Consider the following 12,722-nt stretch of genomic DNA (forward strand, 5'->3'; position numbering starts at 1 on the left):
CAAGTATTGTTCAAGACCCTGGGGCGCAAAGATATAAAATCAAAACTTTTTGTCATTAAGGGGTTATTCTCTGGTGGCGCAGTGCTAAAGAATCTGCCTGCGGATAGAGGAGACGCGATTCCATTCCAGGGTTGGGAAGATCTCCTGGAGAAGGAAATGGCAACCCACTTCAGTATTCTTGCCTGGGAAATCCCATGGACAGAGCAGCCTGGTGGGCTCCAGTGCATGGGGTTGCAAGAGTGGGACACGACTTAGCTACTAAAACAGCAATAAAGCCCTGTAAACACAAGCAGAGGACTTATCTCCTATGGCCGCAGGGGGACCACCTACATATAGAGAGAGATGCTGTAACCATAAAGTGTTCAAACTGCTTGCATACTGTATGTTGGAAAATAGCCCTGGGAGACAAAGCTCAGGCTGGGAAATAAAGCCAGGAATGCGGCGAGGTACTAGGGCCGACACTGACAGCCCTCGCGCTGAACTTCAGTTTTCTCAACTTTGAGATCCGTTGCGTGTTTTTAGAGTGCCAAGGAATCCCTTTTAGGAAAGCCTGTTAAAATAGATTTTTAACCGGCTTAAAGACTACAGTCGTAGCCTTTTTGAATCAGAATGGCTGAACGAGGGACCCTTTTACACCCCTACCCCCGGGACAATGTGACGCTGGTAGGCTTCGCAACAACAACAAAAACAACAGCTTAGCGACGGGCCTGAAGAGGGATTCCTAAGTCCTAAGCTAAGGCAGCAGGAACGAAAGCGCCTAGTCGACCGGAGAGCAAACCGATCCTTTGCAAATAACAGTACTCCAAAAAACCAAACCATAGCCGAATAATACAAATAATAATACAAACAATAAGAGCAGAAGAACTGGAAAGGCTAAGCGCAAAGCCGTCGCAGTCAGTCCGCAACTCCTCCTCCCAGTCTACTCTAGCGGAGTCGGCGTGACGGTCCCTTTAAGAACTCCCTTTCTTCCTCGGTCTCGCCTGCCGAGGGGCGTGCGGGCCGGCCGGCAGCGCGTGCGCGCTGGCAGCAGTCTACCGGCCGGGCCTTTTCCCCAACGGGACGATCGCGGCGGCGCGACGCCGGCGCTCGTTACGTGCGCGCGCGTGGCCCCGCCCCTCTCCCGCCCCTTCCCCTCCCCCGTCTGCGCCCTCCCCCGTCTGCGGCCTCCCCCGCCCGCGCCGTACAGCTGGCCCAGTGACGCGAGCACTGCCACTGCTGCCGCCGCCGCCGCCGCCGCGGTGTTCCATTCTCCTCAGCCGGCGACAGTCTCGTCCCCCTGCCACCGGCCTCCTCCTCACGCAGCGCCGGCCAGACGACGGCACGCGCGCGGGGGCTCGCGTAGAGCCGAGAGGGCTGCGGGCGCGCGCGGGCGACGGAGCGGATCCCAGCGCCGCGGAAGCTGCGAGCGCCCCCCTCCCGGAGGTCGCCGCGCCGTCCCCCCGGTGAGTTGTCACCGCGGCCGGGGAGCGGCGGCGGGGCCGGGCATTGTGTCACAGGAGCGCCCGACCGGGCCGGCTGTCAGGGGCGCGGGGCCGGCGCGCACCGCCCAGGAGGGGGACGGCTTGGGGAGCCCGGGCGGCCGTCCCGAGTCGGCTGCTGTCCGCGCTTCCTGCCCCGGCGCCCCGGGCTGTCACCCCGACGCCCCGGGCGGCGAGCCCCGGTGCTTGGCGTGGGCCGGGAGGGCTGGCGGGGTGGGCTGTGAGCCGAGGCCGGGAGGAGCACCGACCGGCAGGCGTACGGCCGGGAGCTTGCTGGCCGGGACCGGGGCGCGCTGCCTAGGGGCCTCGCCGACCGTGCGGGGTCGCGTTCCGGGCCGGAATTCAGGGTGGAGACCGCACTTTGCAGGTCGCAGGAGAGGAGGTAGGCAGAGGCTTGCTTTTCTTTATTACTTGTTAACCGTTTTCGCGTCAGGGCCAACGAAAGCGGCGGGTCCCGAGCTGGGGCAGGGTCAGCTTAGCGATGGTGGACTTCGCAGGACAACCTTGGAGCCCAGTTGTGCAAGCCCCGGAGCTTTCTGGAGCTCCCGCGTCTAGTCTGGTCTTTAATCTCCAAAACTTCATTATTATCCGGGCTGAGACGCACCGAAACCACTTCCTGTTTGTGTATGTAGACTTTTTTTTTTTTTTTTTAATTTCTGGTTTTTAGAAACTCCAAATATTGGTGTCGGTCTGACCCTCCCACAGGGTTGTGACTGTGGGGGCAGCTGAAGTGAGAAAAGTTACCCCGTAAGGGAGGTCAGGAGAAGGAGGTGGTTTGGGGCACCGTGAGACCCAAGAGAAAAGAATCGTGGAAACAAATCTTTATAGCTGGTTCAAGGGAAGTTCAGCAAGGAGGCCTGATGCTGCTGTTCCCTAGAATCTCCTCTGGTGGCAGGTACTTCCTCTGGCTATTTCTCAGATCACTTGCATCCTTATCTCTTTCTTCCAGGTCCACATTGATGGTATGTTTGCACAACATTGGCTTATTCATACATTCTTTTCTTTAGTTTCTCGAAGTATTGGTGATATAGAATATATGCCAGGCACTGTGTGCTGGGTATTCGGGTTACTGCAGTGAATAAGACAGAACCCAGCCATTCCTTACAGAGTTCACAGTTTTTAAATCAACTCATTTGGGATTATGTTGGTAATTTTCACTGGTGGCCATTGCTGCTTAAGGAAGTTCTGCTCAGTGTGTTAATAGGGGACAGTACTGGTACAAGGCCTGATAAATAGAAATCCCTGTCCACAGAGTGGCTTTTTGGGTACTGTAGTAGAAGTGTTCTGTGAAACCAAACCTCACCTACAGTTAGATGAGGCGGGTCCCTGATCAGAGTAAGACATCCCAGGGCTCCCCCTCCACCGCCACCACCACCCTGCCGTGCTTAAACCCTCCGAGCAAACCTGTTGTCAGATGGCAGAGTTCAGCTTATTTGCTGGAGGCTTGCCTGCTCAAAGGTCACAATTTGGGCAGATAGAAACAAAAGGAAGAAACGTAGAATGAGCTGTTACAGATGCAGGCTGGCAGACGATGAGCCCTCAGCACTTTGGTCTCCTGGCTGGTCTCCACCATGTGGTGGTTGAACTTGTGCTGTCATGTAATGGTCTCTTCGTAGGGGATTTCCTCCCTTGCGATGGCCAGGGCAGCAATCTCTATAGCTGCCCCCCTCCACCCCCCATAACACACGTATGCACCCTCCAAAGGGAATTATTCACCTGACTTCTTAAAAGTAAGAACATATTTCAAGTTTATTGCTACTCAGCATTATGCGTTTCCATCCTCCAGGAAAAAAATTTGCCTTATGTTTTAAATCTTGTTCTCTTTTTCCACATTCTTAGCTCTTTGATAACCAGATAACTACTGGTATCTGTCTGTGGCCTGGAGAATTATAGTACTGTGTCTTTGAAAAAATTCGTGAGTCATGTAATCTTCCTCATTTCTGTACGAAAACAGTTGAACTGGGGAGAATGTCTTTAGCAGAGCCTCTTGTAGGCTGAGAAGAAAGGCCGGAGAGCACATGTCCTCATCTTCCTCTGTAGTTCTCCGTTGACCAAGGGGCGATTTGCGGAGAGGGACATGATGCCTGTGTCCAGGCTTGACGTGCCCACTTGGAGGCCTGAATGTCTGCAGACCCACCAGGCCCAGTTGTGTAATTGCCATGCAGGAAGCACTTTATTGAGCTCCTAAACTGACATGTGATCTCCTAGTGAAAGCTGACAAGCAGGATTCCTTTTCCCTCTTCCATCCGCCTGGACAGTAAGGAAGTCTTGTCGAGGGGGTATTCCCTCAGGCAGTAGGAGAAACAGGAGAAGGGACAAGGAGACGGAGAAGCCCAGTGCCTTTTTTGTTTTTAACTTTGAAGGCAGATATTACTGTGATGTAGACTTGAGTGCAGATTTGCTTCTTGGGCTAAGAGTAAGCATTGGGATAAATGCTTGTATGTTGATAGAGATTCTTTCTCCTGGTCGAGATGGCTTCAGGCTAGGGTCCACCCACATATCCGACTAGGGTGAGGCTTAACTTAATGGAGTGAGTTTTTAAAAACTTAATATTCTTAAGTTACATTGCCACATTGCAGGAAACTTGAAACTAGAGCGGTGAGAAATAAGGCCCGTAATATGCCGGTGTTGTTTCCTTATTGGTTGGAATGAAGGATGCAACTGGAGGCTGGGGCTGGGGGTATGTGATGAGTGTTGGAAGCTGCTAACAGCTATGGATCTGAGACCAGTGAAGCAGTCTCAGGACAACATGGGGATGACCATCCTTGAGCATCAAGACATGTTCGCTCCTGCCCTGACTAGGATTCACGGCAGCAGCCGTTGTACCCTTAGATGGCTATGAGTTCCTGTGTCTCTTTGTAAAATCTTTATCTGAAAGAGTAGAGGTTCTGGGGAAAGAGGCACCTCAGACAAGGGCTAGGTTTTAGCAGCAGAGCCTGTGGGCACCTACGGATGTTTCCCTTTTCTTGTGCTCACCTGTGTCTGTGATGCTGGCCTTTTTCTTTCCCTCTTAGTTCCTGGGCCTAGAAACCAGTAGGATTCCTGTTTGCTCTCTCATCTTCTGGTTCATGCCTGAGTGCGGAAGTCTCCACTCCTTTGGTAAGCCCTGCAGTGGTGCTGAGCTGGGTCGCTGCAGCCGTGGACGGCCACCTGTGCTGCTGTCAGGGCTGGGGTACGGTCGAGTCTCTGTGAAGGTGCTGGAACAGCAGGAGCGGGAAATGCAGTGGCCATGGTGAAAACTAAGTGGGTTTCACAGACTCCGTTGGTGCCTGTGATGTATTCTGCCTCCCTGACTCTTTCCATCTCAAAAGAGGAAAATAGCCACCCTTGAAACATCAGAAGCTGCGTGCCAAGAATTCATGCAGTCCTCCAGAAACAGGATATTATTGAAGCATTTTTCTCAAGCAGAAACAGATGTAGTTCCCTGTTAGTGTCGCCAGTGTTAGTGGATCCTTATAAAATTACCTGATAGCAGTGTGCCCATAAGTGTACTCCTCCCCGATGCATATACAAGTATTATTATTATTAATATTTTTGGCAGAGCCTCATTGCTTAATCTGGGGAAAGTTAGCCTGGGATTCCTGATGAAAGTTAGCCTGGGTTTGTAGATGCAGAGGTGGTGACTGACAGTTCCTTATTACCCAAGAGGATCTTCTGTGGTGAAAAATTTGATGACTCAGGATTCATTCCTCCTATAGTTGGTGATTGAACACAGAACCTCAGCGAAGAGACACAGATAGGGGTTTTTCCCCCAGTTTCCTGTTTCTTTCTTTCTTTTTTTTTAAATGAAACACTTCACGAATTTGCGTGTCGTCCTTGCGCAGGGGCCATGCTAATCTTCTCTGTGTCATTTCAGTTTTAGTATAGTGCTGCTAAAGCATTCTTTCTGTCCGTTTTTAAGAAGGGGAAAGTCTAATCTTTTCCAAATCCAGCCTCCCGCCAACAGTGACTTGCCTTCATTCACAGAAGTGGAAGAAGAGAGCGTAAATTGCCCTATGTGTAGACTCTCCTTGCGGAAATTTTGGCTAGACTAGGCTAATGATGTGAAGAACTGACTCATTGGAAAAGATCCTGATGCTGGAAAAGATTGGCAAGAGGAGAAGGGGACAACAGAGGATGAGATGGTTGGATGGCATCACTGACTCAGCGGACATGAGTTTGAATAAGCTCCGGGAGTTGGTGATCGACAGGGAAGCCTGGCATGCTTCGATTCATGGGGTTGCAAAGAGTCAGACACAACTGAGCGACTGAGCTGAACTGAGGCCCATGAAACTTGCTTCTGGGAATGGGAAAGAAGGAGTGTTCATCCCTTTCTTCCTTCTTTGGGTTATTCTTAGTTGATCTCAGTAAACTAAGTTGATGGGAGTTTAAAAAAGAGAACTTGAAAAAGAGAACAAGGTGGTTTTGCTTATTTTGCATTTTAAGTTGTAGTCAAGACAAACTGAGGGAAGAGGGGAGACTGAGGTTTTTTTTTTTTTTAATTGTTAATATGCTGGGACAAGATTACAGAAAACTTGGAAAATAGAGGAGGGGAACCACTGTGATTCTACCATCTTAACACAAACATGTCCATGTATTTATTCTGTGGTAGTCCTGTACATTCAATTTTCTATTTCTTTTTATCATCTAACATTACAGCATAAACATTTTCTTGTAATGACACATCACTTTTATAGTTAGTTTTAGTGGCTTTATAAAATTCCGTTAACTAGATCAGCTGTGATTTAAATACCCTTTCTTATACATCTGCTTCCCTGGTGGCTCAGATGGTTAAGCGTCTGCCTACAATGCGAGAGACCTGGGTTTGATCCCTGGGTCAGGAAGATCCCCTGGAGAAGGAAATGGCAACCCACTCCAGTACTCTCGCCTGGAAAATTCCATGGACAGAGGAGCCTGGTAGGCTACAGTCTATGGGGTTGCAGAGTCAGACACGACTGAATGGCTTCACAACAATCACAACCAAGTGATCACTATAATCTAATCTAATCTTAGAACATTTTCGTCACCTCCCAAAGCAACTCCATTAGTAATCACTCCCTGTTTCTCTACAATTCCTCTAGTTCAGGGGTACCAGTAGTCTACGCTCTGTCTATAGTTTACGTATTAGGACATTTCATTTGAATAGAATCATATATTATGCAGTCTTTAATGATTGTTTTCTTTAATTTAGCATAATGTTGCTGACGCTTATCCATGTTGTAACATATGTCACTACTTCATTTTGCTTTTTTGCTGAATGATCTGTTGTATAGATATACCATATTTTGTTTATCCATTCATCAGTGGACAGACATTTGGGTTGGTTCTGTGTTTCGGTGATTATGAATAGTGCTGTTATGAACTCATGGTTTTGTGTAGGCATAGATTTTTTCATTCCTCAGGGAATTGTTTTTAAAGCTGCATCTGTATTTTTATTTTGGATTTAATGTTCTACTTGGTTATGTTGTTTGTTTGGGTAAGAACAGTATAGTGAGATCTCCTGCCGAAAGATGTTGAAAGTATTGCCCTGAATTTAAGAAGAGGTGCCCTATCTTTCTGTCTATATCATATATTTAAGAAGTTTGAACTCTCCAGTAGCATTGTTTCCAGATCTTTGGTGCAGAACTTTATAAACAGTAGTGAGAGCTAATAGATGCAATAGTGCTTAAATTCAATGTTCATGTACTTCTACTTTAAAAGAAAAGGGGGGGAGTGGGAGGGGGTGGTTTAGCATGAAGCCTCCCAGATCTAAATTGCATCATCATGTCTTTTGGAGAGAGAGTTACCATGAACCCCACAGAGCCTTCCTTATCAATGTAATTTATAGTTCTCAAAAGTTTTTCCTCTCTGTATGAAAAATTGCATGCAAGGGTTCTATGCACCTGCTTGAGGCTGCTGCTGGGCTGGGGAGTGGCATGCCTACTGAAGAGAAAGCCAGTCAGTGATGGGGGAGGGTGAGAGTCTATGTAAACACAAGTCTAGAAAAAATATTCTTTAGAACAGCTTTACAGGCAGACCTTAGTTGCACCCAAGGTTTAAAATATAGATCATGCCAGACACAAAGAGGAGCAGATGGTGCTGCTGGGAGTGTCATTTCCTCTACAGAATCTGCCCCTGGGTGGCTTTGCATCATAGCAGCCTCAGTACTGAAATATGCCATGCCTACTCTCGCCCTTGTCCTGATTGGAACTCCTCGCGTTTGTGATCAGTAGCTGGTCTTGCTTCTCCTGCTCCTAGATTCCTACCAGAATCTCCTGAAAGTGTGCATGTATAGGCCACCTGAGGATCCGAGAGTCCAGATAGTTCTGCCTCAGAAATGTGTGGGCCACAGGGCACATGCCCTTTGTCCACAAGCCAGACAAAAACTAGGAAGTTGAGTTATTTTCCCTTGTACCTGTTTCAGGTTCCTGTACCTGTAGCTAAGTCCCAGGACCAGTTCTTCCAGAAAGTTCGTGTATGTGTATGTGTATGTGTGTAAATGTGTATGAGTGCAGCCATAACTTCACAGCCACTGTTCAGTGCCGAAAGTTTTAGATTTGGAGTAGGCTTTACCTGTTAATGGCTTCCCTTGTGGCTCAGATGGTAAAGAATCTGCCTGCAATGCTGGGGACCTGGGTTAGATCCCTGGTTTGGGAAGATCCCCTGGAGAAGGGCCTGGCAACCTACTCCAGTATTCTTGCCTGAGAAATCCCATGGACAGAGGAGCCTTATGGACTACAATCCATGGAGTCATTGAGCAACTAACACTTTCACTTTCACTACCTGTTAATTTAAATTCTGTTCCTAAGTACTAGGAGTCTCAAAAGAGTGAGGAGATAGTATCCAGATGTTACTTGCACAGCACGCCAGGCATGTGACCAGAGAGAGCTCGTGAAATGCCGAAGTTGGAAGGATGGGACTTGAGGATGGTCTCATTTCACCACCTCACTTTATAGAGAAAAATGGGATATGGTTGCTCAGAGCTCATTTCCTAGAGTGGTGACGGGGCCAGGGCAGAAGCCAGGGCTTCAGATTCCTAGTCTGGTGCATTTTCTGTCCCAGTGTGATCAGCTTCTTTTCCCTGGGCCTCTTCCAGGAAAGAAGGCTGGAGCCCAAAAGGGTGTATGGTTCATATCGTTAGGAACAAACTCATATCCCTCTGTGATTGTGGCTTCTGAGTCTTTAATAGTGAAATTACAAAAGAGAATGAGCCTCTAAATTCAGTTCTTCGGAAGAAGAACTGTTCTTAAAAGGGGAGTTGTTGTGTTTAGCCTGGCCTGCTTAACTCTTCTATCTCTGTAGTGTGCTTCCCTACAATTTAAAAAACACTCTGACTCCAGGCCGAGGGGATGTGTTCTCTGAGTCATTTTCCCCTTGCGGTCTGTCTCACCCAGGTGAGACGGTGGCAGGTACTGGTGGCATCCTGGATGTAGGCGGACTGCCGAGTATTTGAGAACATGCTGTCTGGGCGAGCTGACTGCCTCTCCTTCCCACCCTGTTAGCAGACCGAAACCCCTTGCAGCCTGGCTCTGGTTTCCTCAGGTTTATTTATGTGGGTCAGCCACCCGTCCACATGCAGTGCGAACAAGGTCTCTAACTGTGTCTTTAGGCAGCGAGGAAGGAAACAGACTTCTTGGGCTGAGTTGCCACATATACTCTCTTTCTCCAGATAGCCAGTGAGCAGTTTTGTGTTCAGTAGGTGCTGTTCTTTCAGTTGGCATGCTCAAGGCATTTCTAGAGGGTTAACACATGGTGTGTTGGCTGGTCCACACCTTTATCAATCCTTGATTCTCATCCACCCCCAGGTAGAAACTGTGCCATGGGAAGGCCGTCTACCTCCTCGTTTCGGTCCTGTGGGGGATTTTGCTTGTTACACAGCAGGATGGCAAGAAAAACAGGCTCTGGGTTTCATAAGATTTCATTGGTCCATCTTAGTTTCCCCTTTACGTGCGCCCTCAAGTCCTGATCATTTGTGAGCTGAAAATCTGGTTGGGCTGTGATGTCAGACTGGTGGGAGGTGGGCAGAGGGTTGCTACAGAAACCAAGAGGAAGGAAGGAAGTCAGGTCATTTGTGTGGCAGGTACTTAGTGAATGCCTGTGGTTGTTCAGGCATTGTGAACAGAGAACAAAATGGACACAGCACTTGCCCTCATGAGGTTAACAGTCCGGGGGAATACCCATGGGTTCTTTAATATGACAGCAGTGCTGGAGGAATCTGTTGTGTAAAGCAGGCGTTCAGCTTGGCTACTCAAAAGGAGCGGCTCTGGCTTTTTCAGGGACATTTGTGCTCCAAACCCACAATCACCTTGGAAAGGAGGAGGGCTTGAAACATTCTCTTTGAGAATTCTACCTGGCCTCCCTAGCAAGAGAGCAAATTGCCTTTCTCTGTAGAGCAAACTCGATCTAGGAGTTTGGAGTCTGTATGCCCATTTTCTGGCTTTACTTGAGTGCTGCACAGTCTGTGGGATCTTAGTTCCCTGACCAGGTATCGAACCTGTGCCTCTTGAAATGGAAGTATGAAATCTTAACCACTGGGCTGCCAGGAAGTCCCAATCAGTTTTTAATGTGTGAATGTTTTTTGACCTTGAAGTATCTTCCCTCCACCCTGCCCCCTTTCTTTTAGTTTAGAGAGAAAAGCCTGTGTGAGTTTAACAGTGAGAAATTGGGAGGGGAGTAGGATCAGTGGTGTGAATTCCTTAGGGAATCTTTTATTCTCCATTTCCTTTGTCTCAATTTTAAATAATGTTAATTTGCAGTATCTCTTCCTGTTATGGGGCTTTCCTGGTTGCTTAGCTGGTAAAGAATCCACCTGCAGTGCAGGAGACCCTGATTCGATTCCTGGGTCAGGAAGATCTGCTGGAGAAGGAATAGGCTACCCACTCCAGTATTCTTGGGTTTGCCTGGTGGCTCACCTGGTAAAGAATCTGCCTGCAATGTGGGAGACCTGGGTTTGATCCCTGGGTTGGGAAGATCCCTTGGAGAAGGGAAAGGCTACCCACTCTAGTATTCTGGCCTGGAGAATTACATGGACTACAGTCTATGGGGTTGAAAAGAGTTGGACACGACTGAGTGACTTTCACTTTCACTTCCTGTTATATCTGGCTTTATAACCTGCCAGGGGTGGTAAAGGCCCTAGCACACTACTGGCACAGATAAGGGTCCCAATAAGCACACTTCTCGTGTAGGCTCAGGTTCTTGGCTAAGATTGTAAGTTCCCCAAGGTCAGTGCTTGTCTTGTCCACTTCTTTATACTCAGCTCCTGGATTAACTGGTTAAGAATTGACCAGATGTAGAGGAGTAAAGTCAAAAGGGTGAGAGGGCAAGGTGACTTTGAGGCTGTGAGCCTTGATGACAAGGAATGTTAAGAGTGGCATTATTGATGAAATTCTAAAAAGAAACATTCTGAGGGAGGCCTGGCTTGAGTGGAAAACAAATATAAACAGGGTGATAAGCTGTTAATGTTCATCAAGTTCATTCCGACTGCTGGCTGGAAAAGAAGAGAGCTCAGGAGCCACGGAGGTGGAGGTCGGGAGGGAAGGAAAGAGAGAGGATATTGGTTGTTGTCCAGAATGTTTCAGTGAGGCCAGTCATAAACAAGTTACAGGACTCCTTATGAATTCTGATCCTAGACCAGAGAGTCACCCCTTCTAATTTTCAGGTGCAGGTCTTTATTTCTGGAAAACTGTCATTCTTTTAAAAGCCTCAAGAGGTATCAGTCACACCCTTAATCCAGTTTACACGTGTGCCATCTACTTGTTTGGCCTTTTTTTTTACAGATACATGACATCCGCTGTAAATCTGGCTGCAGGCAAGGAAGTAGTTAACATAAGATGGCTTGTTTTCTGTTTGTTCTCCCGAACCGAGCTCTTCTGGGTGCATGCTCAGTTATGTCCACCTCTTTGTGACCTTTTGGATTGTAGTCCCCCAGACTCCTCTGTCCGTGGGATTCTCCGGGCAAGAATACTGGAGTGGGTTATAATTTTCTCCCCCAGGGGATCTTCCCAACCCAGGGATCGAACCTGCGTCCCTTGCATTGCAGGAGGATTCTTTACCACTGAGCCACCAGGGAAACCTGAGCTCTTCTGGGTTGGTACTTTTGCTCCTGGAATTGTAAAATAGAATTGTGTGGGTCATCTGCTTTGAAGATCTGTGTGTGGTTTGAAAAATCATGTCTTTGAAAGAACGGCTGCTCTCTGCAAATGCTGACTGCTTTTCTTGGGATGTATGTGAAACAGTGTATGAACAGATTTCACAGCCTTTGGTATTGGTAAAACTTCCTGTGGATGGTAACAAGTAGACATTTTTCAAGCAGTGCATCGGAACTCGTTTATTAATTGAACAAGTATTGAATGCTCTTTCCCACATAATCATCTCCCCACAGGGATTCCTTGCAGCACAGTATAACAGAGGTTTTGAATCGTTCGTCAGTATTTTGGTTAGTCTTTTCCTCTCATAGATTTCAAACCCCTAGAGGAGAGAAGGGCTGGTTTAAGTTTCTTCCTCATTTACTTAGGCAGGTTGAATGTTCATATTAATAGCAATAAAGATCTGTTTATTTTACAAAGTACTTTACATAAGGAATCAGATAATTACTGTGAGGAAGATTTCAGTCCCATTTTACAAATGGGACAGCCAAGGCCTTTGGTGACCAGTGGGCATTTAGAATTCACTGTGCTGGTAAATAGGGCCGCTGAGTCAGCTGGGGCTGAGGCTGAATCAAACATTGGTATCCTGCTGGGAAACAAGAAAACTCCTAGAATTGCAGACTTGGTAAATTTTAACTTGTGCATGAAAAGCAATGTAGCAAACCCTTTCCTCGTCCCTACCCCTGTGTTGGTGTGGGTGCTCTCGAGATCAGTATGTCAGTATGTTTTTGTGTATCAGTGGGACAGAGATGTGAAAGTATGTGTAATTCAAAAGGGCACATTGCATCTCCTAACTAAGGAAAAAGCATTGCTGTATAGTCTGAGAAGATCTCACTTTTATTTTTTCAGAGGAGCAGGGAGACCACAGGGGCAACACCCTGGTATTTAGAAACCTGTGCAGTTTGGGGGTTAATAGAAGGTCCATTTGAGGGTGAGCCAGAGCAGAAATTCCAAGTTCTAGGACTCTGTGTAGGGATCTTGAGGGCTCTGCAGTTCTATCCTGTATCAGCATTGTTGGAGTCCTATTCTGTCTTTCTACAGGTGTGTTCTGACTGGGACATCAACTGGGACATCCAACTGTGGGTCCTGAGCCCCCCTGAGATGCCTCCCACTCCTAGGGGCTCCTGAAGAGTGTCCTTTC

General features: G+C 47.8%; 1 protein-coding gene and 1 pseudogene across 12 annotated transcripts in view; one reads left to right on the top strand and one right to left on the bottom strand.

The window, feature by feature from the left end:
- Positions 1-1,193: 1,193 nt before the first annotated feature.
- SUSD6 (sushi domain containing 6) overlaps positions 1,194-12,722 on the top strand; it is a 97,981-nt gene continuing 86,452 nt past the window's right edge. For 9 of the 12 annotated variants that reach the window (XM_042252680.1, XM_042252686.1, XM_042252687.1 and 6 more), the window contains exon 1: positions 1,194-1,442. The gene's annotated coding sequence lies outside the window, so the exon portion shown is untranslated. Of the gene's footprint in view, positions 1,443-1,463; positions 1,861-12,722 lie in introns of those variants that run through there. The other 3 variants (XM_042252685.1, XM_042252681.1, XM_042252690.1) reach the window with 1 other exon arrangement.
- On the bottom strand, positions 5,258-5,358 carry LOC114115993 (U6 spliceosomal RNA; annotated as a pseudogene).

Source organism: Ovis aries, chromosome 7 (genome assembly GCF_016772045.2).
Source record: "Ovis aries strain OAR_USU_Benz2616 breed Rambouillet chromosome 7, ARS-UI_Ramb_v3.0, whole genome shotgun sequence".
NCBI lineage: Eukaryota > Metazoa > Chordata > Mammalia > Artiodactyla > Bovidae > Ovis > Ovis aries.